Consider the following 25722-nt stretch of genomic DNA (forward strand, 5'->3'; position numbering starts at 1 on the left):
GCCATGTGGCACGAATGGGAGAGGAAAGAAGAGTTTACAGGATTCTTGTTGGGAAACCTGATGGTAAGAGACCTGTAGGAAGGCCAAGACGAAGATGGAGGGACAACGTTGAGATGGACCTAAAGGAAATCGGTAGGGATGGAAAAGAGTAGCTATATAGATCTTGCTCAAGATAGGGACAGATGGAAGGCCTGTGTTGCTGCAGCCATGGACCTTCAGGTTTAAGAAGGCTAGAGAGTTAGTTAGTTAGTTCGTTAGTTTAAAATATATGCATGACATTCTTGCAGTAATTGGTTCTTGTTTTTTATTAATGGTGGTAATTTTTTATAATTATTATATAACTGTACCTTTATAAACAACAAAGGAAGGAGTGATTCAATAACAAAGTGGTTTCTTACATTTTAGCGATAAGAAATGTGTGGTGGGCTTCTGAACCCTCCTCCCCCCTCAGGTAGATAAGTTCCTTGTACGGCACGGGTAAACTAGGGTTAAAACAATCTAAAATATGCATTTTGTACATTAAACATCATATACCGCCTTGCATGTCTGAGCAATCCTTTCGTGGCCTTTTCCCTAACCACCATGCTAAATATATTCTCTAGGATTTTCAAATTTTGCATTTCCTTAATTCTTCGGTTTGTTCTGATAAAAGTTTATTCAGTGTGCTTCGGTTACTTATTTTACTTCTCAGAGAAACTTCGTTTCAAAGTTATGTGTATCATGAAAATTATCATTAAGATTTTTTATAAAATAATATCACGTTGCATTTTTCAAACTTCCTTACATGTCTGTACTCTAATCTTTAACAGGGAAATTTGACAGATTTCAGAACGGATTGAAGCAAGCTCAAAAAACTGGATCCTGGTCTTTACTGTTGCAGAAGAGGTGAGGACAGTTTTCTATTTACAATGTTGCCTTTTCTTTCGATACGCATTAATGGAAGATAAATGACGTCACATAATGGCAAAAATAGGTTGTAAGCCTAATAGTCCACAGTAACGTCATATGCCTTGGTCAGCATATTGAGTTTTTGAAAGTGAAGAGAAATTTTTAGTTTTAGTTTCTCACATAAAAATGTCGTTTTATAGATTTTGAAAATTCCCTATGGGCCATTCCATGTCAAAGTACCCCTGAATCTCAATTTTTGAAATTAAATGAAATGGTGTAACTTTATTCTATCTTGCGAGTCAAAAATCTAAAATTGTCATTTGGATAAAAATTGAAGTATTGAAAAACTCAATATGCTGACCAAGGCAGAAATTTATTTTATTTTATAACATAAACTAAACGTAACGTTTCAACCTTCTAACAAGGTCTTCTTCAGACTCTGTACCAAGTACAAATGAAACAAGGTACAAAACAGGAAGATATATATACGCTAAAATCACTCCCCTCCAGACACAAGATATTAATAAGTTAGTTTTTTTTTCTGGAACGTTCCAGCAGGTGGCCTTCCCTTGTCATCTGTACTTTCACCTGACTGGCGATTTTGCTAAACATTTCCTTTCATCTGGAAAGTGGTTGGACTCTTTATCTCACGCTCTTTTTCCTTATCATTTCTTTCTTCGTTCCTTTTGTACCTTGTTTCATTTGTACTTGGTAAAGAATCTGAAGAAGACCTTGCTAGAAGGTTGAAACGTTACGTTTAGTTTATGTTTTAAAATAAAATAAATTTCTGCCTTTGTCAGCATATTGAGTTTTTCATATCATGGAAACAAGGCTTAATGGTGTTATAATCAAGTATTGAATGTGTTTTACATATTGTTCGTTTATTTTAACTTTTTGATTTACTTGTGCTTACTATTGTGTCCCACCCGTAGCACCAAAATAAACAATTAATTTGACCTTTGACCGTTACATTCCCCCATCAGCTCCACTATAATACTAAAAGTTCAATCACCTTCTCGTTTCTTAAATAATTAATTTTTCATAATTTGACAATTCACATAAATTAAAATAAATTTCTTAATTAAGTAAAGAGGCAGTGTTTTATCTGGTCTACCCGTGTCACAAAATTGTTCACATAACTATTGATCTGGAAAAGTATTGTTAGGGTAGTAATGTTTAATTATTAGTGTTTAGTTACATAATTCATTGCACAGAAACTATAAAAAATGTTGCTTAACTATCGGTACCTACAATAGTTATTTCAATGCCAAAAATCCAGTCTGACAATGCAATACCCTCTATGTAACCTCGCGTATCCTTTGTATTAAGTGGCAAAATATGACGAAATTCTGACCTGGTATATGCTCTTTCTTACTAAATGACCGGGGACCTCCCTTATCCCACAACGCTGGGACAACCATGCGTTCTGACGTCAGACGAGGAATGCCTACATTGTTAGGTTAGGTCTGTGAGGTTTGGTTCCAGTGGCGTAGCAAGGGGTTGATACGCAAAATGTAATAAATAGAACAGAAAAATTTATGAAAATTGCTAACTTTATGGACAATAAAATTAGAACATTCTGTTTCCATTTGGCTTTAAATTCTAGTTTAACGTTATAATTTGAATGAATACGTCAAACATACAGGCGGGCGGGCTCTAAGCCTAAGAGGGCTCTGAAAAAGTAAAAATGATTGTCGTATTTCTCATGTGAAACATTTACGCAAAAATTGACGATAACTTCCTTGGGCATTTTTTGCATTTATTCTTTTCTTGAATAAAAGCACTTTGTTTTGTATTCTCTTCTTTCTGTTGACTTTGCACTGGCAGGCAACTTTATTGTTAACAATAAAGCACCTCCAACTGCCACGGAACAAGGTGTGGGGCATTTAAATATTTGCGGTTGTTTTCAACTCAAGGAGGTCAGGGAAGCGGATAAGGATGTATTTGTCTTCTTTTGAATAAATAAATGTCAAAGAATGATAAGGTGTAACATGTGGAAATTCACAGGTAGAGGTTCGATTTGTATAATTCAGTGTTTGGAAGTAACTAGTTACAAGTAACAGTTACTTTTTTTGAAGAAATGTAACTATAAGTTACTTTTAAAACCAAGTAGCTGTAACTGTAACAGAGTTACTTTTTTCCAATAGAAGTAACGATTCAACACTTACTTTTACAGTTTTAAAGTGAACCAGAACCAGATACTTACAAATGTTCATCCTTTGTTACATTAATTCCTGCAAACAATGGAAGAGGAAGAGAGAAAGTTGTTGAACTAAATTTGTCTCCTATCCATGGCCAGTCGGCAATCTCTGGGTTCCAGGCATTTCAGGGTAACAGGTTTATCATCATTCGTTTGGTAGTCCTCAATTCTAAAGCGATATACATACCTCGGAAGAGGGGTGGATTTCCCAGAAACAGGAAGATGAGATTAGGAGAATGATTCTTTCCTGTTGCTGTTAGTTTGCCATTGTCACTTGTGTGCTGTGAAATGTGTCTAGTTTCTGTAGTTTGTTCATCTGTGGCCTCATAATTGTCCCCCTTGTGTAAACAGCATCCGATAGTTTTCTCTTTTTATAACAATTAGTAATCGATTTTGTGTAATTTGTTAGCAAGAAAATTTCCAGTGAAAAGTACTTTTTTAAGCAAGTAACTAGTTAGGTTTTTAAAAAGTAACTTTCCGAACACTGGTATAATTATTAATGTAAGTGTATCCCCAACAAGCCATTAAAGTCATTACTAAAATTTCTTGGAAGAATCTGACTGTACGGGCTCCAAATTTGTCTCTTTCTGGCGTGAACCTGATGATCTTGTCACGACACTGCGTCAATAGTTTATACTACAAGAACATTTCAGGCGTATAAAACAAAACGAGATTCACAATTATCATGTAAGTCATGATATACAAATTTAACTGCTACAATTAATGTGCAACAAAGTGAAAATGGCTATATATTTTTAAAAGTCAAATTTGCTGTACTAAAGATTCCACACGTATGGAGCCAATGATTACCGTTTCAAGATTTGTTGATATTAAAACCGATTGTGTTAAAGATTCTAGTACTTAGATATTTTGGCGCCCTAGGGAGGATTGTAGTTTAGCGCCCCCCCCCCCCCCCCGGTCTACCAAACAACGACAATTTATGTGCGTCCTTCAATATTTTCTTCTTATGGCATGGTTTGTGATATTTACATCCTTCAAATTTTAAAATGAGGAAACAATGAAAGACTCATTAAAATACTTTAGGTTATATTTAAAGATTCGTAGCTTGCATTTTTTATTTCAAATAATGTTTAGGATGTTTAAGGATATATCAGTAATGTCTTAGTGCCTGAGGAACATTTTTAAAAACATACTATTCCTAGTACATTGTTTAAAGATAATTCCAGCAGTGTGTTACAAGAATATAGCTACCTCAGCCAAGTGTAAATTTCTCCGTCTCATATTAATTGCACTTCCCTTAATAAATGGAAACTTTTAGATTTCTATTTATAGTTTTGGTTCGCCCAATAGTGGAATATGGAAGTGAATTATGGAACATAGCAGCAAATAGTCACACTGAGAAAATTGAATCAATTCAGAAATTATTTATTAGATTACTTTGTATGAAAATTGAAGAAACGTTACATATCACTAAAATATATGGAGTGGTCGGAAATACTTAATTTAACAACCTTGAGCTTAAGAAGAAAAATAAAATTAAACTATTGATACAATATATTTTGTCAAATAGGATTGATAGTGAATACTTTAGAAATAAAATAGCTTATAGGCTAACGCTCCAAAATATAAAACAAAAAAAATCAAAATCATTATTATCAGTAAAATTGTGGTGAATTTATAAAAATATTAATCGATGATTTCAATTATGAATTCCCCTAAATATTATATTTAGGTATAGGATGTGATTTGCTGCAAAAACCATTAGATGTGTTAATCCTTTGAATATTACTCATTGTGACACAGTGCTGTATAAGGTGTTTTCTTTTAACTGTTCTCAGTACTTTAAATAAACTATTATTATTATTATTTAAATATGATAATCTGCTGACGTATCCCTGGAGACTATGTATCAATACACATTGAGATTTCAAATTTAATGAAAGTCGCATTCTAATCTAGCCCAGGGCCTCGGAATATATTGCTACGCCACTGTTTGCTTCTATTAGCATAAATACATTGTATTTTTTTATTTATGCTAAGAGAACTTAACCTAGCTAGTCTAACCTAACAACTTAGGTATTTAGCCTAACCTAAGCGTTCCCCCGTGACGTCAGAACGTAAGGTTTTCCTAGTGTTGTCCGATAAGGGAGATCCAAATAACTGAAATATATTTATTTCATCTGTAAATCGTAAATATGAGCTTTTCTACAATCATAAGTGGCCATTTATCCGACTCGCGACTTTATTCATAAAAGCTTTTCGGAAATGGGAGTGAGATGCACATCCAGGTGTTAACACCTGGCCTCCTAACATAACAACGTAGGTATTATTAGAATTGTAATTGTCAAAATAATGCATGTGATTTGATTAGGAGGGTTAAGTTTGGTGCTATCAGCATGTTTGAGACACCGATTTTCGCGAACTGTTAGCAGTAGGACGTGCCCTGCGCCTATATTTTGAGCGTAGCTTCTCGTAACTTATTCTTGAACTTTTATATCCAACCTTCCATTTGGAACCGTCGCTTCTGATATTTCTCACTCACATCATCCCAATCCACTGAAAGAAGTCTTCCTCTAATACACCTGACTCTCACTTGTAATGTACTAGATAAATATAGGTTAACACTATAAAATTCACTATGTTTGTCTTTATTTTTGTTGTTGGTTTTGTCTTTAAAAGATACTCGGTCCTGGGTTGATTCTATCGTGCTCGAAAAGATACTCTCCGTGACATCTAGCGGGTGTTTAGTGCAACTCTTCCCGCAGCAGGAAATCGATTCTAATCGTTGGTAAATTTCGCGAGAGTTAATTTTAGCGAACCGGCTTGAAAAGTGATATTTGCTGTGAGAAAAACAGCAGAATGATGATGAAGCTGTGTTCCGGAATAAACGTCATCACGATGATAGTTTCTTTATTAAAATAAACCTGATAATAACGACATGAAAAGTAAAGCTCATTCGAGCTCACTTTATGCACTGGTGGGTCATTCGGGACTGGGCTTAAATATAGAGTGTGCTAGAACCAAAGAAATATTTCTAAACTGGGTATCAAACGCTAATCCTCATTTTTTAATGCCATGTTCACTATCCTGAAGGCGGTATAATTAAAGCAACAATTGTTTATTATTTTTAGTATTATTATGCAATGTTGTTTGCCACAGATGGCACTGCTCATTAGAAACAACATAAGAGCCGCACTTTCTATGCTACAAAACGCCAAACTCAAATTTGTGCAAACATTTTCTGGAAAATTCAATTTTCTTTAAGTTCCGTCTAACAGTTACTTTATAGATATTACAATATTTTAACTATTCACCATCTATCTCCGTAAACCGCTAGTAATCTTTCTAAATATTGGTAGAAAAGAATCTAGAATATCCAATAGTTCGAAAACAGTAATATAAAGGTAAGAGAGGACTTCATTGTTATATTGTTAGAGAAACACTTTCCCATAGGGCCAATGTTATTATTTAATGTCCAGTCAATAACAGGTCATATACTACAATATAACGGTGTTATTAACATTAATTTGCCTGTAATTATTCTTGTATTATATGATTATGGAATCATTTTTACTAAACGCGATTTGTAGAGATTAATTCGGCTTTAATTGATTGATTTTTTTTTTTTTTAATTCGTCTTTCTGACACTTTTGACATATCGAAAATCACAAACACACATGGGCAGCAGACATGGCCGTATTTAGAGGGGGGGGGGTTAGGGTTCAAACCCCGAAACTTCTGGCATATTGGATTAATGGAAGTTTAGAAACCAAAATTTGACACATTTTCAAAAAATTATTTGCAGTTTCACAAAAATACAACAGCGAGACAATTCTGAAATGATGGAGCTAGAATTTTCAAACATTTTGAATTCTTCAATTTGAGCGCAACGGGTTTAATTCTCAGAATCGCAGCCCACCCGTTACCCCTTCATTTTCACTTCTGTTGTCCTCTTTCCAGTGCTGTTCCTATATCAGACTGAAAGTTCCCTTGTGATTGTCCCAAAATTCCCGTTCCAACTTTTAAATTCCCTGTTCGATAAGGGTTTAAAAACCCCTTTATAAGAGTTCAAACCTAGGATATCCAGCTTCGTAGCGCATTACATTCACTACTCTTCAACCAGCGGTCGATATATTACATACATTTAACCTATATGCGGTCCTATAAAGGACATACTTGTATAGTGTGTAGTGTTTGTATATAATGTTGTTTGGTAAATATAGGAACAATATGAGCGTCGGAAAGTGGGATCGAACTGGTCCATAGAACCCCCTCGCCCCGAATTGACATCGTTTATTGTAAGTTACAAAATAGCAGAACGTTTGTTAGTTTTATTGTTAATAACGAAAATAATGTCCAGTTAGTATTCGAACAGAATAACCAAAGAAAAATGACGTTAGATCGAAAAATTGAGGTTACAATACAGGCACCATGTTATGTTTTACCATTTAATCCAAAGAATAACTGGTTCCACAGTTTTCAAAAATCCAAAAATTAAGTTTTATGTGAATGATCAAAAACAACATAAACTTTATGACTAAAATTTATCTTACTTTTAAAGCTTTTTCTTGAGGAACCTAAAACTTAATAACAAAATATAATAACTGTGCATCTCAGTACACACTGTATGAAACGTAAAAATAATAATAAAAACATTTGTGCTACATATTCACACTTCTGATGGATAGAGTAGAAAACTCTCCTCAAGGATATAATGACAGTAATAATAATAATAATACGTTTGTATCAATTAGTTATTTATAATGAAGTATTAATTACTATTAATTAATAATTATTATTGTTATTATTTCTATTATTCAAATTTCTTGCGATGCGCATGGGAACAATTATGAGTGAACCCCCCCCGAAATCTTTTCCTGCATACGGCCATGGCAGCAGACAACACAAATCGTGTAGAGGATTGATGGCTGTGAGATCAGACGCCAGAGCCTCCTTAGTCTGCAAAATCCAGTCCAGGGTGCAATTGTTCTTATATTTAATACATTACTGAATAATTTTTACTAATGTCACTTTGTTAATATTAGTTTTAATATGCATTGGTTTTTAAGTCCACTTTATGCAAAGGAAGGCTAATCGGGACTCGACCTACAGTTTTAAGTGAAATCCAAACCACTGTGCCATGTGCCTCCACCGGGGATCGAACCCGGGACCTCTTGATTATAAGGCGACGACGTTACCACTACTTCATCGGGGAGGCCTAATGTAACTTTTTATAGATTTATTTGCTATAAGTGTTCTTATATTAATTTATTGCAGAATCAGTTTACTAACGTCAGTTGTATGGATTAACTTGTCTATTAGTTAATCAGATCAAACCCATTCACGCTTCATCGTGATTTGAAGACTAAAATTGGTAAACGCTGTAAGTGCCACAATAATTCAAACACGTTTTCCACGTTAAACTGTGAAATGTGCCATGCTTTATAATGTGGTAAACGTGAAAAGTGGCTGGTAGCCCTCTAAGTAGTTCAAAGGGTGTGTAAAGAGGTCACTAGTGTGAACGTTCTTACGGGCTGATGTGTGGATGGATGCGATTTCCCAACACTTTCGTTTTTGGCACTTACAACGTTTACCACTTTTAGTCCTCAGTTATTATGAATATTTAATGTTCTTGCTAAAATAGAATCCAAATTTCAGTATAGACAGAAAGCAAAGTCCGTCAAATCTCTCGTTTTAAAAAAAAGTAACACCACAGTGCATCACTTGTGAGTATGCAAGTGAGTATTTATTTCTATATTAAGCCGCACTTTAATTCATCAATTGATGTATGTTTTATGCATTTCCTGCATCTATCTCAATAACGCACTTAAACATTTGGTCTCAGCTAGACTTTTTTTTTTTTTTTTTGTTTCAAGTAATACACAACTTTTTTTGCGTGTATGAGAATACCTAAAGTATTTTACCTTGGCGTTGACTTCAAAATTTGTATTTTTTACATTTCGATAAGGCTCTTTTCAATAGTAGTCTAACGTACTCGATTCTTAATCAAGGAGTCCTGTGTTCGTTTCCCTCTGAGATTCGTATCCACTGGAAGTTCAGTTCTGAGTAGGCTATCTCGGCATAAAGTAGATTCACAACAAACTATAATGTATTAGAATAAGTAAAAATTCATTTTAAGTTAATAATATAAATTAATTAATACGTTGCGAAAACAAGCATTGCTCGTCCCATAATTTCTTCCCTAAAAGTCTTCCTTTTTGAACCTTGTATAATGTAAGTTTTGGATGATGTAAGCAGTTCCCCAGTGAAATAAGACTTTTGTTGTGTTCATATTCTCTATCAACAGAAGCTAATTTTGATTGCACGTGTTGCTAATAAAATTATTCCGTGAAGTAATGCAGATACGCAGTGATGAATTCAGGGGTGGCCCGGGGGGATCTTCCCTGGAAATTAAAAAGCCTCCCCCGTAAATTTTAGTAGCCTGGCAGAATATTCGGGTAACGACGTTCACTTTGATTTTTAATTCACTTTAATTTAACGTAAAACGTACTATTTTGTGTTTTTTCGTATTAATAAACACTAAATTAGTCTTCTTTACAATTTGCAGTCAAAATAATGAACGAATTTAAATTATCGTCCGTTTTTATAACTGCTAAATTAAGAAATAGGATGGATCAGGATACGCTTCAAGCTTGTGCGAAGGTGTCGACTGAGGGAGACAAGGAAATGATGTCATCCTTAGAAATGTTGTAGAAGGTCTAGATGTCATAGTTTGTTGTAAATGTAAATTATTGCATGCTATAATATTATTTTATTAACTCTCATAATTTCAGTCTTGAGATGACAGTTAATTATACCTAATTATACTTAAATTAATTACATATGAGAAGCAATATTAGTATTGTTTTATTGGTAATATAATTTTATGCCTATGATATTCCTCCCGTGAAGTATGATGCCCCTGCGGAGGAAAGTGGCTGGATTCAACACTGTTAGTACTAATAGACATACGCACAAGATTTGGGGCGGGGAGGGCAAAAGTCTTGATGAAAATCTGTGAAAAGAAAACTACATTCCATCTGATTGTTTTATAAGCTTTCTTCTATAAACGGTCGTTTCTAGGGATGGGTCCTGTCCTGCAACAATCCCATTCCTGTGTACAATTTGTGTAATTTTAAACGTAAATATGCACATATCATACCGCTGATTCGGAAATCAAACTCATATTTACTCCAAGTAAAATGAAACCGAATCTAATCAAAATTCACAGCTCTTCCTAAACTAAAACTTTCATTTACACAAGGTTGCGAACTGAATTTCATAAATATTGAATTTGTGCATGTTGGTCCAACATCAGAATGAACTTGTGCAGTCTTACGAATTTTTCATTATTTTAAACACCTCCACCACGTCACTGATATATCCATAATGCTCCTTCGTCTCTTCGCCGACATATGTCACCGTGCCTATCTCCTATTGCCTAACATAATACTATTCCAAACTTGTGCTTAATATTGTAACGCTTGCGGGGTGTCTGGCGTTACGAGGGGGACTATTTTCTCAGATGGTAGACATTAACACACAATCCGTTTAATATATATATCTGTTATTTATTATTCTAATGGTTAACAGTATTGATTATAGACTAACTCCCTATCTCTATGGCCATTTAGTGACTTGAACTATTCCTATAAGTAATAAGTCCCAAGTGTCACCACTTGGTTAAGTTGAGGCTTACCCTCTAAGATAGGAGCAGCGAGCTATGGCGCGGCCTCTTGTCGTCTCCCGGAGTATCTGGACTCAGCCCCTTTTCTATGATTCTCCTAGTATTTATTAACATGGGCGTCCTTGTCTCAATTCCCCAACCCAACTTAGTATACCGCAACCTTGTGGTTATTTTAGCTGACAGTCCTTTCTGGGGGGGAAGGTATGGCCTTGCTGACCATGACGAAGGCTTGTGGTCCGTAGACCTCGAGCTTATCGTCCGGGATGCCCCCAGAATATTCACGGTCAAGGCTCTGGCCTTGTTGAGCTAAACCACCAAACTTCCTGTAGGTAGCCTTGTCAGGAACCTTGCCCTTGATAGCTTTTGGGGGGAAGGAAGGGCCTGGTCTGTATCACACGTGTTGAGGACGAGACAAGTGATAGTGACGCAAGTCCTATTTCCTGGTTTTGCTTTCCTACTCTTGGCAGAGACAACGCCCCATTATGTAACTTGCAGAAACGCTCGTTACATATCGCCCCTCCTTATCTTAGATGGCCTCCATCTAAGCTGACTATTGACTGGTTAGGCTTCAATTATTTACCTATGTATTTAAACAATCTGATTGCTCAAGTCACTGGACCCATTTGGAGTTAGATATAAATTACATGATAAGTTAGTTTACATAATAAGAGTATAGTATTCTTCAAAAGTTTATGGTTAAGATTTGCCTTTTATTCCGTTGTTGGTCACTGCACTATTCACTTTCACTTGTGTTCGCTAATGGTTTAGGGTCCCAGGATTCCTTCCTGTTTCGTCCTAATGTGGGCGACGGTCCTAGGGCGGCCCTCGGAAGTGGCTCCCCGTGGATAGGAACAGGTGCAGTCATCAAAAGGAGTAAAGTTGTCCATAGCTCTGAAACTGAGACTTGATTTAACAATATGGTAATTACTCCAAGATACATTCATATATTGGACATTTCGGTGCTTCGTAGGAAGGAGGTCTATCGTTTTGCCCACGCATAATGACAGGAACTGAGGCATTCCGCTGGGTTGTATGGCTTCTGCGATAGATTCGGTAACCTAACCATGATAAGAATGTGACCATTACACATGTCAGTAAGCTTAACCAAATGTGAAGATGAACTAAAGATACTATTTTCTGGTTCGTAGGTGATTCCATTTGTTTGACAACCATACATTTAGGTTTATTAATTATATCAGATGTACACTCATAGTTAGTTATATTAGTTTGGCGGTGATTTACCCAATGTATTGGTAAAAATTGGGATATTTGTGCCTTCGTGGGATCTGGGAGAATGCAAGGGAACTGAGCCCTATAACATTTAGAATTTATACACATTACACATTGACAACCTAACTGAACTACTAAGGTTCCATAAGGGGAATCTCTCTTAAAACTAAAAAGTATGCTTTCGCATTTAACTGTTATTTCCACATCTGGTGGTGTCAATACTAAATAGGTCGAGACGTTTAATAGTACAGGTAAGTTAAGTACAGGGTCTTCATGACAATGTAGTGGGCAGTACTGTTCTATAGTAGTAGCATCCTGTGTAAATATAGACTTTAAACATCTGTATTCTGAGGTGTATATGTTTCTGTAAGGCGTAATAAAACATAGTATATCATTAGTTAGAGAACAAGAGTGTTCGTAAAACGTCTTTTCATATTCATCGATTAGTACTTCATCTGATGTTAGTGTTATTTGGCATATGTTGTTTTTGAATTGAAATGGCAGGGGTTTTATGTTGTACGCTCGAAATTTGGATCGTTTACGCATAATTGGTATTTTCAGGCCAATTAGGGTATATTGTGGTCCTATGGTACATTCTAGTATTGGAGTGTTGTAATATTGCCCTAAATTGGTCGTGGAGATGGCCAGAGTATAATTATATTTAGCTATCTTTCCTTCAAGTGTATCGAGATGAGATACGAGAGTGTTGAGAGGTAGTATAGCTGGGTGTACCTTTCTGTTTTGGCATGCTGAGGTTAGAATATGTAAAAATTGAGGTGGATTGACAAAAGTAAGATCTCGAATATTAACCCAATTTGTTGCTGGAAAGTTCTGGATTCTATGTTGAATTTCGTTTATATCCTGTTCCTTTAAGAAAAGAGTACGTATGTGGGTTTTAGTAATGCGGAAATAACTCCATCCTTGAAGTGAGGGATCGGTAGTAATCGTAGTGTTTCCCAATGAGGAGGGCAAATCTTCCCAATCAATTATTTCAGAAAAAACAGCATTGTACTGTAGACGATATAATAGTGGTACAGAAGTTTCGTATAATATAGGTGGGTCAATTTCGTTGATATAGATTCCTGATGTTACGAAGGTTTTAATTGTTAAGCCATCTACGAGTATGGGTGAGTGTAATGTAGAGATAAGGACGGCTAGTCATGCTGTCATTGAGAAATGTACGGGTTTATTTCCATCATTGAGTTTACGGGGCAGTGGTTTAGGAACTGTTCCTGTTCCTGGTTGTATTTGTACTTTAGAAGTATTGTCATTTGTGAAGAGAACCTGTCTAGAAGTGGCGTGTGAGGGTTGGCTTACTAAAGGAGTGAGTTGACAACAACATTTTACATATTTCTTACATATCCAATACACAATGAATATCATTAGAATTAGAATTAAAATAACAATAGAATAATTAAGGAATTCATGAAATATTTCCAGTGAAGTACCCAAAGCTTCAGTGGTTTGGATTTGACTGAGTGCAATCAATTGAGTGGTCATAAGACTATTCTTATATATTGTCCATGCTACCGCAAGAGTAAGGACTATATTCCAAACAAGGCTTAATGATATTTTGGAAAGATTCTCGTTAGAGATATCAGTTTTTATATCTTCCAAATCAAAATTAAGATCGTCATTTTCCTCATTCGGCTCTGTCTGAGTTGATATTTTCAAGAATGGTATCTTCTTGGGCCAACTAGCGTCTAAGCAATCATTAAAATGTTTGAATTCTGCGGCTTTACCTCCAGAAAATAAGACATCTATTTTCATCGTTGGTATTTTTCCCCATGAAGCGGGCAAAATATGGTAGCTACGCAGCTTGTCACTAGTCTGACTAGAGCATGGAAAGGTTCTAGGAATTACAGTTTCTTCTGTTATTGATAGAGAGCAATTACATGGAAGGGTAATTTCGAGTGCACCGGCTTGAGTTTCATAAGTATCTAACGTAAAAGACCTGCCGTTGCATTCGCCTTTTATTTTTGACGGCGGGTTGGTGATTACATACTGGTCTTGTGCAACTTCCGTGACGATAACATTACTTCCCTCGTAGCATTGATACATACAGTGTGCGGCTAATTCCTGAATAGTTGCGCCTTGGCGTATCTTTTGGGCACACGAAGAGCCCAGGGTGGCATCGTGACCAAAACGCGGTAGGTAACACATTGGAGAATTGTGCGGGTCGCAGGTAGCTAGGAAAGTACCTGACAAGAGTCGAACCGAATTAGTACTAGTGGCGGAAAATAAAGGTGGATGTATTATGTTACAAGTGCTGTTTTGCCATCTAAAAGGCACAGTGAGGAATTCTTCTAAAATAGGGATCTCGCCTATTTTCGTGATTGGAACCTTTAATGTGACTACTACCTGTTTAGGAGAGAACAAGCAATGAGCCAAAGGTACAGTGTAGTATTTCATTAGTTGAGATGTTGGGATAGCTAACTGATATCCATTTTTTGCCAAGGTAAATTGCAATTGTTTAAGATCTCTTTTTAATGTTTGTGGCCTGATTAGATATAAAGGAATTTTGTGTGAGAAGCAAGAAGTTCTAAGTTCCCTTATTTCGGCATTTATTGTCGAGCTCATTAATAATTGGTGCAACACAACAGATTTCAAAGCCAATATGTTCATGTTATGAGTCGTTCGATTTGCACTATTTGCTAATTCAACTAGTTTATTTCCGAAATTAGATTTTAGTATGTCTACTTGAGATTCGAGTTTAATCACAGTGTTATTCGTTTGTTGAATTAGTTCGCGAAGTTGGGATCTCAATAAATGTACCTGCTGATGCTCGTTTTTAAGACTAGATGTAACTTTGTGGATTTCCGAATTAAGTGTATGCTCATTAACCAAAATGTCATGGAACTGACTTTCACTCAAAATTCCGCAACACCAGTTCGCGAAGTTGCCAATAAAATTTAATCCAAGTCCACGCGTAACTCTGTCATACTTCTCAGGAGGTGATGGAAACTCTACATAAGTATCATTTAAATGTAATAAAAATAGTTGTTGTAATTCACTTACCATATGGTCCAAGGCATTGAATATTTCGGCGTCGTGGTTCGTTTCCACATAATTTACCTTTCCTGTTTTTGCCAATGTTACCAATGAATGGTCAACCACGTTGTTCACTGGAAGATCCTCCATGTAGGTAAGGGGAACACTTCCTTCATATAGGATCACCTTCGGCAACTGTCGCCAGTAGGCTCCCGGTGTAAGCCTAATAGTGGGAATGGTCCATACACCATCCAAGCATAAAAATAGGGTTAGGATGATCATTCTGAAACTAAAGAATGCGTGAGTGACGGCAATAATCCAATTTTTCTCCCCACCAGAAAAAGCTTCGTCCCGAAGCGAACGAGGAAAATAAGAAAGAAAAAAAAAACTTGGAATTAGTATTTATAAGAATAATAATAAAAAATAATAATAATAATATAATAAGAATGAAATAAAAATAAGAGAATTCTGATCATAACGTCGATTAACATACTACCACCAAAAAAAAAAAATATATGACTAATACTGAAATGACTAGAGCTATAACGGTAATATAAACTTTTTTTTTTCAACTGACCATTAGGGAAATGTAAAATAACTAGGCAATTAAATCCATTAACACAATGAAAAAGGAACAAATCGAACTTAAACTAAACTTAAAACTAAAGAGTATAATAGAAAGTAATATATACATTATGTACATAGCGGAAGGAAAGTGAAATTACGGCTCATATAATCCCACTCGAGCTTCCAAGAATGAAGGCACATAATGGAGTAGTCCAGCCTCAGAATCATAAAAGGTATGTAAGGTCCACAAATCTCCAGCAATTCCTAATAAAGAATGAATAAAAGATCGTAGTTCACGGGCTCGCTCGTCGAGCCAGGTGAGTCTTAATTGTTGAGTAGGTAACCTATGTAATCCTGCTCGCAAAAAGGTGATAATGTCATGAACAACATACAAATATGCCGCGGAATCACGCGGAAGTACCGCGGGTAAAACATTGAGACCTTCCTCAACATAGGGGTTGTCACCAGCGACAAATGCTCCCGGGAAATCCACATTAAGAAAAACGAATATCAGTAATTCAATTTCTTCATCCGGGTTTGAAGGCATGAAAGCATCCTGAATATCTACTGCTCGTGGTACGTAGAAATGTAGAGGTAGCGATGGGACTTCCGGCAGAAAGTCACGCTCAAAGTCCTCTGTAGAAATGACATTAATAATATCATCCTCATAATCCTCTTCTGATATTGACATGGCAAGAGGGGATGAAACAAAAGGAATCGTTGTGAGACTAGAAATTGAGTCTATACTTGCAACGTCCATGTCTGGGTGATCTGGAGAACCATTCATTTTAGTACGCAAATAAATCTAATGTTTGTGAGGTGACACTAAATTCACAATCAAAGGTGAAGTCAAGCTGGTAACTTTCATAGCATTTTAAAATGAAAGATTTGATATGCCGAAAGGACTGCTCCAGGAAATTGTCCTTTTCTTCAGCTTCTCCTGAGCATTTATCCACAAATTTAATAAATAATAAAATTTCTGCAGACACTACTTGTTCACACACTGAATTTCGGATATTTCCGACACTAGGAATCTCAAAGACTTCCGTGGTCAATCTGTATAACCAATGGTCAACATGAATGGCCATATCTGGCGAAGGGTATGCAGGGTACAAACATATATATTTAACACCATTTGATGGTCCTAATTGTACCACTATAATTCTTATGCAAAGAAAACGTCACTTTTACTAAAAATATCATTAAACAATTAGAATTGCATCTCTATAACCATTAATCTATCTTTCCCGAAGTGGGGACTTCTGAAGGCGCCTTTGGTATTAAAAACTCATTTAGTTGTTGCAACAATTGTAATACTTCCAAATTATCTCTATCGCCGAAATCAAGCGAAAAATTCCTGTAAATTCCTGCTTTCATATGAATTCGAATAAAATTCCTGGCAATTTCTGTACAATCGGAAAAGAATTTGTCGGCCGACTGTGTTTTGAACAAAACAGCTAGATACTTGTTTATTTGTTCAATTTTCAGGGGTTCTAAAACTCTAGAGCACGGAACATTCAATTGAGAGGCTATTCCTTGGACGATTGATTGGAATTGAGGTCCTGCAGGCGTTATTACTAAATCCAATCCTTCGATGGTGACTTTTCCTAAATAACCGTTAGACATAGAATTTAAGAAAGAGAAAAGAAAATACGCAATGAGTTCCACTTGACCTTAATTTAATGAACTACGGAAATGAAAATACAAATTAAACTACAAGGGTATGTAGCAATTACAACAGAGAAAAAAAAGATCGTGTATAAAGCAATGTAAGCCTTAAGATTATCGAAGCGAATTAAGCGGATACACAGTTTACATTTGTATTTGAGTTTTGTTTGCTGATTTACGAGTATTGTGTAGCTTGCGTATAGTACACGCGCAAAAAAAAAACTTTAATTTCTTACGTGACCAATTTGAATGGAATATCATACGGCAACTAGAAAAGAGAAAAAAAATATATAATAACTTTGTTACATATTGCGTAGTGGCAGAAATACGACTGCTCATAGATATTTTAGTATGCTACTTGATATGCGTTATATAAAAAGAAGCAAATTTTATGCAGCTCGTTTCAGCACAGAAAGTCGCTACGGTGAGGATTGTTTACCGGAAACGAGATAACTGGGTGACCGCGAATCGCTCGAAGTTTGACGAAACGAAGGGGGGGGGGGAGAAATTGTTACTGATTACGCACTACGGAAAGGGAAAGGAAGACGACTGCAGCTATTTGATGTTCTTGTTTGTCCGGACTTAAGTTTCGTCTTTTCCTCCTGCCAATCGTATGCGTTGCGATAATCCAACAAGTGTAAAAAGAGAAGGAAAAAAAAAAAGAATACATCTACATATAGTCTTAGGAAACCTATACATTTCGTCTATGAGCTAGAACTACAATTGCACATTGATTGATTGCCAGTATAAAATAACAAACTTTGACTACCACTTGGATGATACCTGCCTGGTAATCAAAACACTTGATTTGAGTCGCGATTGTTCTTCAGTATTTAAATCAATTTTTTTTATACTAAAATATCCACTAAATCATTCTATCATAATATTACGTGTAATCGGCGTCCCGATTAACTTTGGTGCATAAAACGAACTTTCTCTACTCTGGTTGCTGTGCTGGACGTGTCCAATACCGTTTTAAACGAGATATGTTTACCCGCAATGTTTTCTTGCCTTTTACTCTTTCTACATCGTAAACATTTTTTCCTCTAACATTTACAATATGGTAAGGGCCATCATATTTGCGTCTCAACTTATCTGAAAGCCCTTTTTGCCTGGCAGGCATATATACCATAACTAAGTCACCTTTCGCGTATGAAGGTTCTGTTCGTTTACTGTCGTAGCGGTTTTTAGCAGTGTGATGCCGTTTATCATGCAATTCCTTGACTAAAACCTGTACGGAGCGTGCGTGTGTGCGATATTTCTCAGTAAATGGGTCTGTTGGATTTGAATTTAATCCAGCCTCGAGGGGAAACGTCGGTTTTCTTCCGAACATAATTTCGTATGGGCTTAGCCCAATGCCGTCAAGTGCACTGCAATTTGAGGCATAGACGATGAGGTTCAGATAAGATACCCAGTCTTTCTGATGACGTGCAACATACTTGCTCAAAATATTAGCAAAGGTACGGTTCACCCGTTCCGCCTTGCCATTGCATTCAGGGTGGTACCCACTTGTATTTAGATGCTTGATTTTGAGTTCGCTCAAAATATTTTCCACCAAGGTTGCTTTGTACACTGATGCATTATCGGTAAGAATAGTAGAAACCGGCCCAAAGATAGTAAAAATTTTCTGGACGAAAAATGAAGCTACATTCTTTGCCGTTAAGCTCCTAAGGGGTTGAGCCACTACCCACGAAGAGAGCATATCGACAGCGAATATAATGTACTTGTATCCATTACTAGGTGTTATTGGTCCAAAAACATCCGAACTCCAGGATTCGCATATATTCCCGACAGGTAGCGGGTGAAGAAATCCTTGTTTCTTACCTGTAGGTGTATTTTTCTCCTGGCAAATCTGACATGAGCGTACATAATCTATTACATCCTTACGTGCTGTTTTCCAATAATACCTATCATTTACTTTTTGCAAGCATTTTGTTTGACCTACGTGACCTCCTGTGTATGGGGAGTCATGTATGTCTGATAACACATCATTTACCATATTATCAGGGATGACTAGCAGTTTCCTATTGCCGTTGCGTCTATATAGTACGCCGTTTCCTAGTTCGAAATATCGGACGGAAAGATGGGTAGGATCAGTTTCCTTTAACTCGATTATCTTTTTTACGTTAAGGTCTTGCAATTGACGTGTTCTTATTTCAATTGCTCGTTCATTCACCAATTTATCGACCTGTTGATCGATAATACCTACTATATCACCGTGGTCGATAAAATCTCGCTCTTCTTCTGTTAGTGGGTTTGTAGCACTGCGACTGAGGCAATCCGGAACGCAATTAAGACGTCCTGGACGGTGTCTTATTGCGAACTTAAATTCCGAAAGCCTTATGCTCCAGCGAGCCAAACGATTGGTGAGATCCTTCGCTGTTCGTAACCAACAAGCTCCTGCACTATCTACTACTGCTGTGAAGAAAGTGTCTGTCAAGTATTGACGAAAGTGAAGCACTGAGAATACAAGACAGTATACTTCCTTTTCGCAAATACTATAGTTAACCTGGGGTCCCGTGAATAACCGTGAACAAAAAGATACTGGTTGGGTGATGGTTTTCCTTTCATTTTGTGGGTCCGTTATCACGTGACACAACATTGACCCGAATCCAAGGTCTGAGGAGTCACAATGAAGCTCTATAGGCAACGCCGGGTCAAAATGTCGCAACACGGGGGCGGACGAAAGTCGTTCTTTCAACTGATTAAATGCAACCAATTGTTTTTCCCCTATTTGAAAAGGTACGCCTTTCTTCGTAAGATCAGTGAGCGGTTTAGCAATTAATGAAAAGCCTTCTATAAACCTACGAAAAAAATTTGCACAGCCAATAAAGGATCTAACCTGTTTTAGATTCGTTGGGACTGGAATATTCCTGATAGCTTCCACCTTCTTTGGATCGGTGGCGACTCCATTTCGTCCTATCACATGACCAAGAATTTCCGTTTCTCCAAAGGCAAAATGGCATTTACTAGGCTTAGCCTTTAAGTTAGCACGCTCTAAAGCTAGAAACATTTTTTCTAATCTCTCTAAATGTTCTGACCAGGTGGTACTAAATACTATTATGTCATCCAAAAAAACACACAAACTATTCCACTTCAAACCTGCAAAAACTTTATCTACGCATCTCTGAAAAGCTGCTGGAGCGTTAGCCAAGCCAAAAGGTAGCCTAGTATATTCAAAGGTTCCTAAAGGGGTAACCAGTGCCGTTTTGTGCCTATCTTTTTCTGCAATCTTCAACTGATGGTACGCTGAGAAAAGATCAAGCGTAGAAATGTATTTTACACCACTCAGGTAATGAATTATATCGGAGATTACTGGTAGACAGTAATTTGGAACCTTCATCTTTGCATTAATTCCGCGAAAGTCAACGACCATACGGCAAGAACCGTCTTTTTTCGCTACAAGGATAATAGGTGCTCCATATTCAGATTCCGATTCCTGTATAATACCTAAAGAAAGCATTTTCTTTAATTCTGATTCTATAAATTCCCGTTGTTTTGGAGACACCCTATATGGCGTGCGCCTGACTGGAATATCATCCGTAAGCGGAATAGTGACTTCATAAGCATTAGTTACACCTAATTGTTCAGGAGATGATACAAAGCAATGTTTATATTTCTCTAATAATGTCAGTAACTCACGTTTTTGTACCTCTGTGATATCTGATGAAATATCTAAGTCCGTTTCTACATTAAAGTCTTTATCTTCAAACTTGAAAGAACTTTTCAGATTTTCGTCTTTTATCGCGTCTACATATTGAAGCCGCGAATCGTTTTGAATGAAAGAAGTAGAGGGAGGAAATATTTCCTCCGGCTTGCACAAAGTTCCAATTACACAATTTGGTGGAAAAGTAACCTGAAAATGATTCATGTTAATAATAGGTATACAAGATGTGGTGTGCGAATTTATGAGTAGCCTAGGAACTAAACAGCGATATTGGTCATAAAGTCCATTGTTTACTTCAAGAAGTAAATCTTTGTTAGGGGGAACTGACGAAGAAAAACTTATAGTTAATTCTGTGTATTCGTAAGGTTTTAGTACTGCAGAATGCGAAGAGAAAAGTTTAAATTTAGGTGTGGCTTCACTGTCTGTCGTGTTGTCCTCCGTTTCTAAGCGCGGAAGTTCGTCGAAGAGAGTCTTATCTGCTACGTCACTAGGATGTGTCATTGAAATACTTTTCCTACCCGAAGGAAGGTTATCGCTGGCCGCGCTCGATGTTTCTTCCGGTTTAACTTCCAGTCGGCATTTGCAAACTACGCGAGACAATTTCCGTTCGCGATTAGTATTGGAAGCAAATGCGACGATTTTCTTAGGAGGTATGAACATAGATGGTATTTTTATAGATTTATTGTGTAAGTATACTGAGTCTTGTCCGGTTGGCGATCGTGTAGTCGTGTTTTTGCATTGGTCGTCTTTCCGTATTTGGGTTCGAATCTCATTACTCACACTAGTTGTGTGTTTTTCCTGAACGTACGGTACAAAGGATGGATGAGGTTTCCGTAACATTACTCCTGCTGGGTTTAAATATCTAACAAAACAATTAAAGAAATCTGCGCCTAGAATGATACGGTCTCTTAATGAAGGATTTGCACAGACTGCCATTTGCATACCAATTTTATGTGATCCAATCCAAAAATAAAAGTTACAAACTGGAGTGTTCCTTGAGGCAACACCCGATAGTGTAGACAATGTTACTGAACCTGTCCTTCTAGCAGAAATCTTAATATTGCGAGGTAACATACCAAAATGTAACAAACTACAAGTACTACCTGTGTCTATAAGTGCTGGAAACTTTTTCCCAAAAATTTTTACATTTATCATTGGTCTTTTGTTATAGTTTTCGTTTCCTAATGAGAAAGAAGAACAATTTTCTGCACGATACGATCGTTCTTTCAGGGGTTTTGTCTGACTTGGGCGAAGGCGACCCCTGTGGCGCATTCCCATTATGCGTTTGGGTTTTCTGAGTTTCTTGGAAAAGGAGAAGGATTTCGTGGCCCTCTGTTAGGATTTCGCTCATAATTCCTATGATTATGACCCCTGGAATCACGGCCTTGTATTGAAAAAGATCCGCGTCCTCGGGTGGTCGAATATCCATTATTTGAGGGGTATGATCCTTTGTTGGGACAGTAACGCGCAAAATGAAATTTAGATCCACACGTAAAACATAGCCTATCACCATTTCTACCATTGTTACTGCTATTAGGTCTACCTCTAAAAGATGTAGAGTCTCTGCCTCTTCCTACACCTCGCTGCGAATGAGATTTCCATCTAATTTCTTGTCTCTGATTTTCCGGGATTTGAGACTGCTCCATCGCATGCACATAGCGCTTTTGATTTTCCGATGGTCCTGAAAAAGTTCTCTCTCCGGGATTTGATCCCTTTACAACTTGCGCGTAAGATCGCGAAGCAATGTCAGCTTGTCGTTTAGCACGCTCTAAAAGTCGCAAGTTGGCTAATAAGTCGTCCAATGTTTGCGCTTTCATAGTTACTAATTTCTCGGCGTCTTGCGCTTGTAACCCATTACAAATGAAATTAATTTTCCCTTCGTTATTCATATTCGGATCTGCTTTGTTACACATTTTCAACACATCATAAAAGTAATTCTCTATTGACTCTTCGGGTTGTTTCTTTCGTGCAGCTAGATCAAGATAAGCCTGTCCTACCGGTAAAAGAGGTTGAAAAGCCTTTGTTAACGCTTCTTCAACTTGTGCAAAACCTTGGAAATTTTCCAGCATTTCACGGTTTAAATCCCAATACGCTAACGCACTTTTTTTTAGATACGCAGGTAAAAATGTGACCTTTTGTGTGTCTGTCCACCCTAAAATCGAGGATACTCTCCGATATGTGTTAAAAAAATCAGATATACTCTCTCCCGGATCCGCGTTGAAATTTTCTGGTTGAATAGACGGGGTTCTAGCGTAAGAACACATGGTAGGATTCGAATTAGTAGCTGCAGATGGAGGGTCAGGCATTTCTAGTATGTCAGTTTCGATAGGTAGAGGTGTACGTATTGCTTCCTCAGAGCAAGCAGGAAGTGGACACGTAACGGTCGCAGTAAGTAGGGGTTTGCGTTCACCAGACGTCTGTTGACGCGTAAGAACCATTAAACAACTCGATTTTTGTACAATGACAAAGCGGACATCTTAACAAAACACTACAATCAAGTTTCGACAAACTACCTCATTTCGGACAACAGTCCACCAAGAAAGCACCAGAAACAACCTCACCAAACCAAACCTAAAAATTTCAAACAAACCTTCGTCAGGAAACATGTGATATTTGCTCCACTGTGAAACAGAGAGAGTAAAAACACGTAGCAAGGTACTGGGTTCTTCCCTCAGCTGTAAGCAGAGAACCGCACCTCCACCATTCTGTAACGCTTGCGGGGTGTCTGGCGTTACGAGGGGGACTATTTTCTCAGATGGTAGACATTAACACACAATCCGTTTAATATATATATCTGTTATTTATTATTCTAATGGTTAACAGTATTGATTATAGACTAACTCCCTATCTCTATGGCCATTTAGTGACTTGAACTATTCCTATAAGTAATAAGTCCCAAGTGTCACCACTTGGTTAAGTTGAGGCTTACCCTCTAAGATAGGAGCAGCGAGCTATGGCGCGGCCTCTTGTCGTCTCCCGGAGTATCTGGACTCAGCCCCTTTTCTATGATTCTCCTAGTATTTATTAACATGGGCGTCCTTGTCTCAATTCCCCAACCCAACTTAGTATACCGCAACCTTGTGGTTATTTTAGCTGACAGTCCTTTCTGGGGGGGAAGGTATGGCCTTGCTGACCATGACGAAGGCTTGTGGTCCGTAGACCTCGAGCTTATCGTCCGGGATGCCCCCAGAATATTCACGGTCAAGGCTCTGGCCTTGTTGAGCTAAACCACCAAACTTCCTGTAGGTAGCCTTGTCAGGAACCTTGCCCTTGATAGCTTTTGGGGGGAAGGAAGGGCCTGGTCTGTATCACACGTGTTGAGGACGAGACAAGTGATAGTGACGCAAGTCCTATTTCCTGGTTTTGCTTTCCTACTCTTGGCAGAGACAACGCCCCATTATGTAACTTGCAGAAACGCTCGTTACAATATAACAATATTCCAAACTTTTTTTTGACGGAGATTCAACTCATACTTTGTCTTACACTCAACTATGATACTGCTGCTCTTTGTCAATCATGGTATGATTCGCACATAGAAAGAAAAACATGTACGTATACACCCTTGACAATGAACAAACCACATTAACAACAATGCAAATTCATACTGACATCAGATCTAGTTATTGCATATTGTAGTGACATTTCAGTAGCTTATCAAGACCAGACCATATTCCATCCTAGTGAAGGGACCCTTTGCAAATGGAGACCCCGAGGCTGAAACCAGAACAGCCGTCCACAATTTGGCCACAATATGAAAAAAATATATTACCATTATCTTACATTAGTAATCCTTTTTCTCTCCTCTAGAATTTCACCTTTCTTCCTGCCATAGAATCTATCGTTTCTTGGCCCCTCTCTCGTTGATTATTTCTATCACTGTGTTCTCTCTTTCGTTTTGTTTCGTTTCACCTTTATTCTCTTTCCATCATTATTGAGCTTCTTTTATTTATATTTTTTCGTCTGTCGGCTTCTCTGAGAAAGATTTCCTTCATTTATGTGACATCACACGATCCATTGTATAAAAATTTCCATGTATATACAGTAGGCGCCCTCTAGTTCGGTTTCGGCTGGTTCGGCCCGCCCTTACTGATTAATTTCAAGTTTTTTTTCGATTTGTAGGCTAATAATATCTTTTAACAGTTCGGTTTTTACCTTAGGCCTACGTATTTTCTACTCAGTAAAAGGAATACTGTACAGCATTTACTTTTTTTATTGTCTCATATAAATTAGTGACAGTGTTTTTACCGTTGTGTTTTTCGTTTCATTTTCATACTTAATGAACCAGCTATCAACAGTTGCATTTGTGAGTGAAGGTAAAGAAAGTAGACGACACCTGACAACGAGAAAAACATCACGTTGTCGGTACTAAGTAGGCCAGATGTAGTTTGTTTTTTGTACAGTAAAATGCACTTAAACATGGTTTAAACCACTATATAAGTAATTTTAATGTATAGCCGTACCGTTTATAGGATTTAGTGGTCCTTTTTGCATTGCTTCGGTCCGTTCGGCAATTTTTTAGTTCGGTCTATGGTTCGGTCCCGAGATGGTCGAACTAGAGGGCGCCTACTGTATACACTCCTCACAAAAAAATTGCAATATTGTTACATTAGGCACAACAAGTTTGGAATATTACTATGTTAGGCAATAGGTAATATAGCCCTGGTGGCATATGTCGGCGAAAACGTCCACCAGACAGATACCATGTGTTGTTGCATTCCAAGGCCTTGTCTATCACCTATTGTCTAATAAAACAATATTCCAAACTTTTTGTGAGGACTATTGTGACTTATATATATATATATATATATATACACACAGGGTGGGGCAAAATAATGTTACCACAAGACCACCAGACCTCAGCCC

At 37.3% G+C, this 25722-nt stretch overlaps 1 long non-coding RNA gene across 1 annotated transcript in view; it reads left to right on the top strand.

Moving 5' to 3' along the window:
* Positions 1 to 25222, top strand: part of LOC146004768 (uncharacterized) — a 32596-nt gene extending 7374 nt beyond the window's left edge. Inside the window, exons 2-3 of the long non-coding RNA XR_014443963.1 lie at positions 810 to 885; positions 25145 to 25222. This is a non-coding gene — a long non-coding RNA (uncharacterized LOC146004768). The remainder of the gene's footprint in view (positions 1 to 809; positions 886 to 25144) is intronic.
* Positions 25223 to 25722: the final 500 nt, after the last annotated feature.

The sequence above is a fragment of the Lepisma saccharinum genome, chromosome 22, assembly GCF_977018435.1.
Source record: "Lepisma saccharinum chromosome 22, izLepSacc3.1, whole genome shotgun sequence".
Taxonomy (NCBI): Eukaryota; Metazoa; Arthropoda; class Insecta; order Zygentoma; family Lepismatidae; genus Lepisma; species Lepisma saccharinum.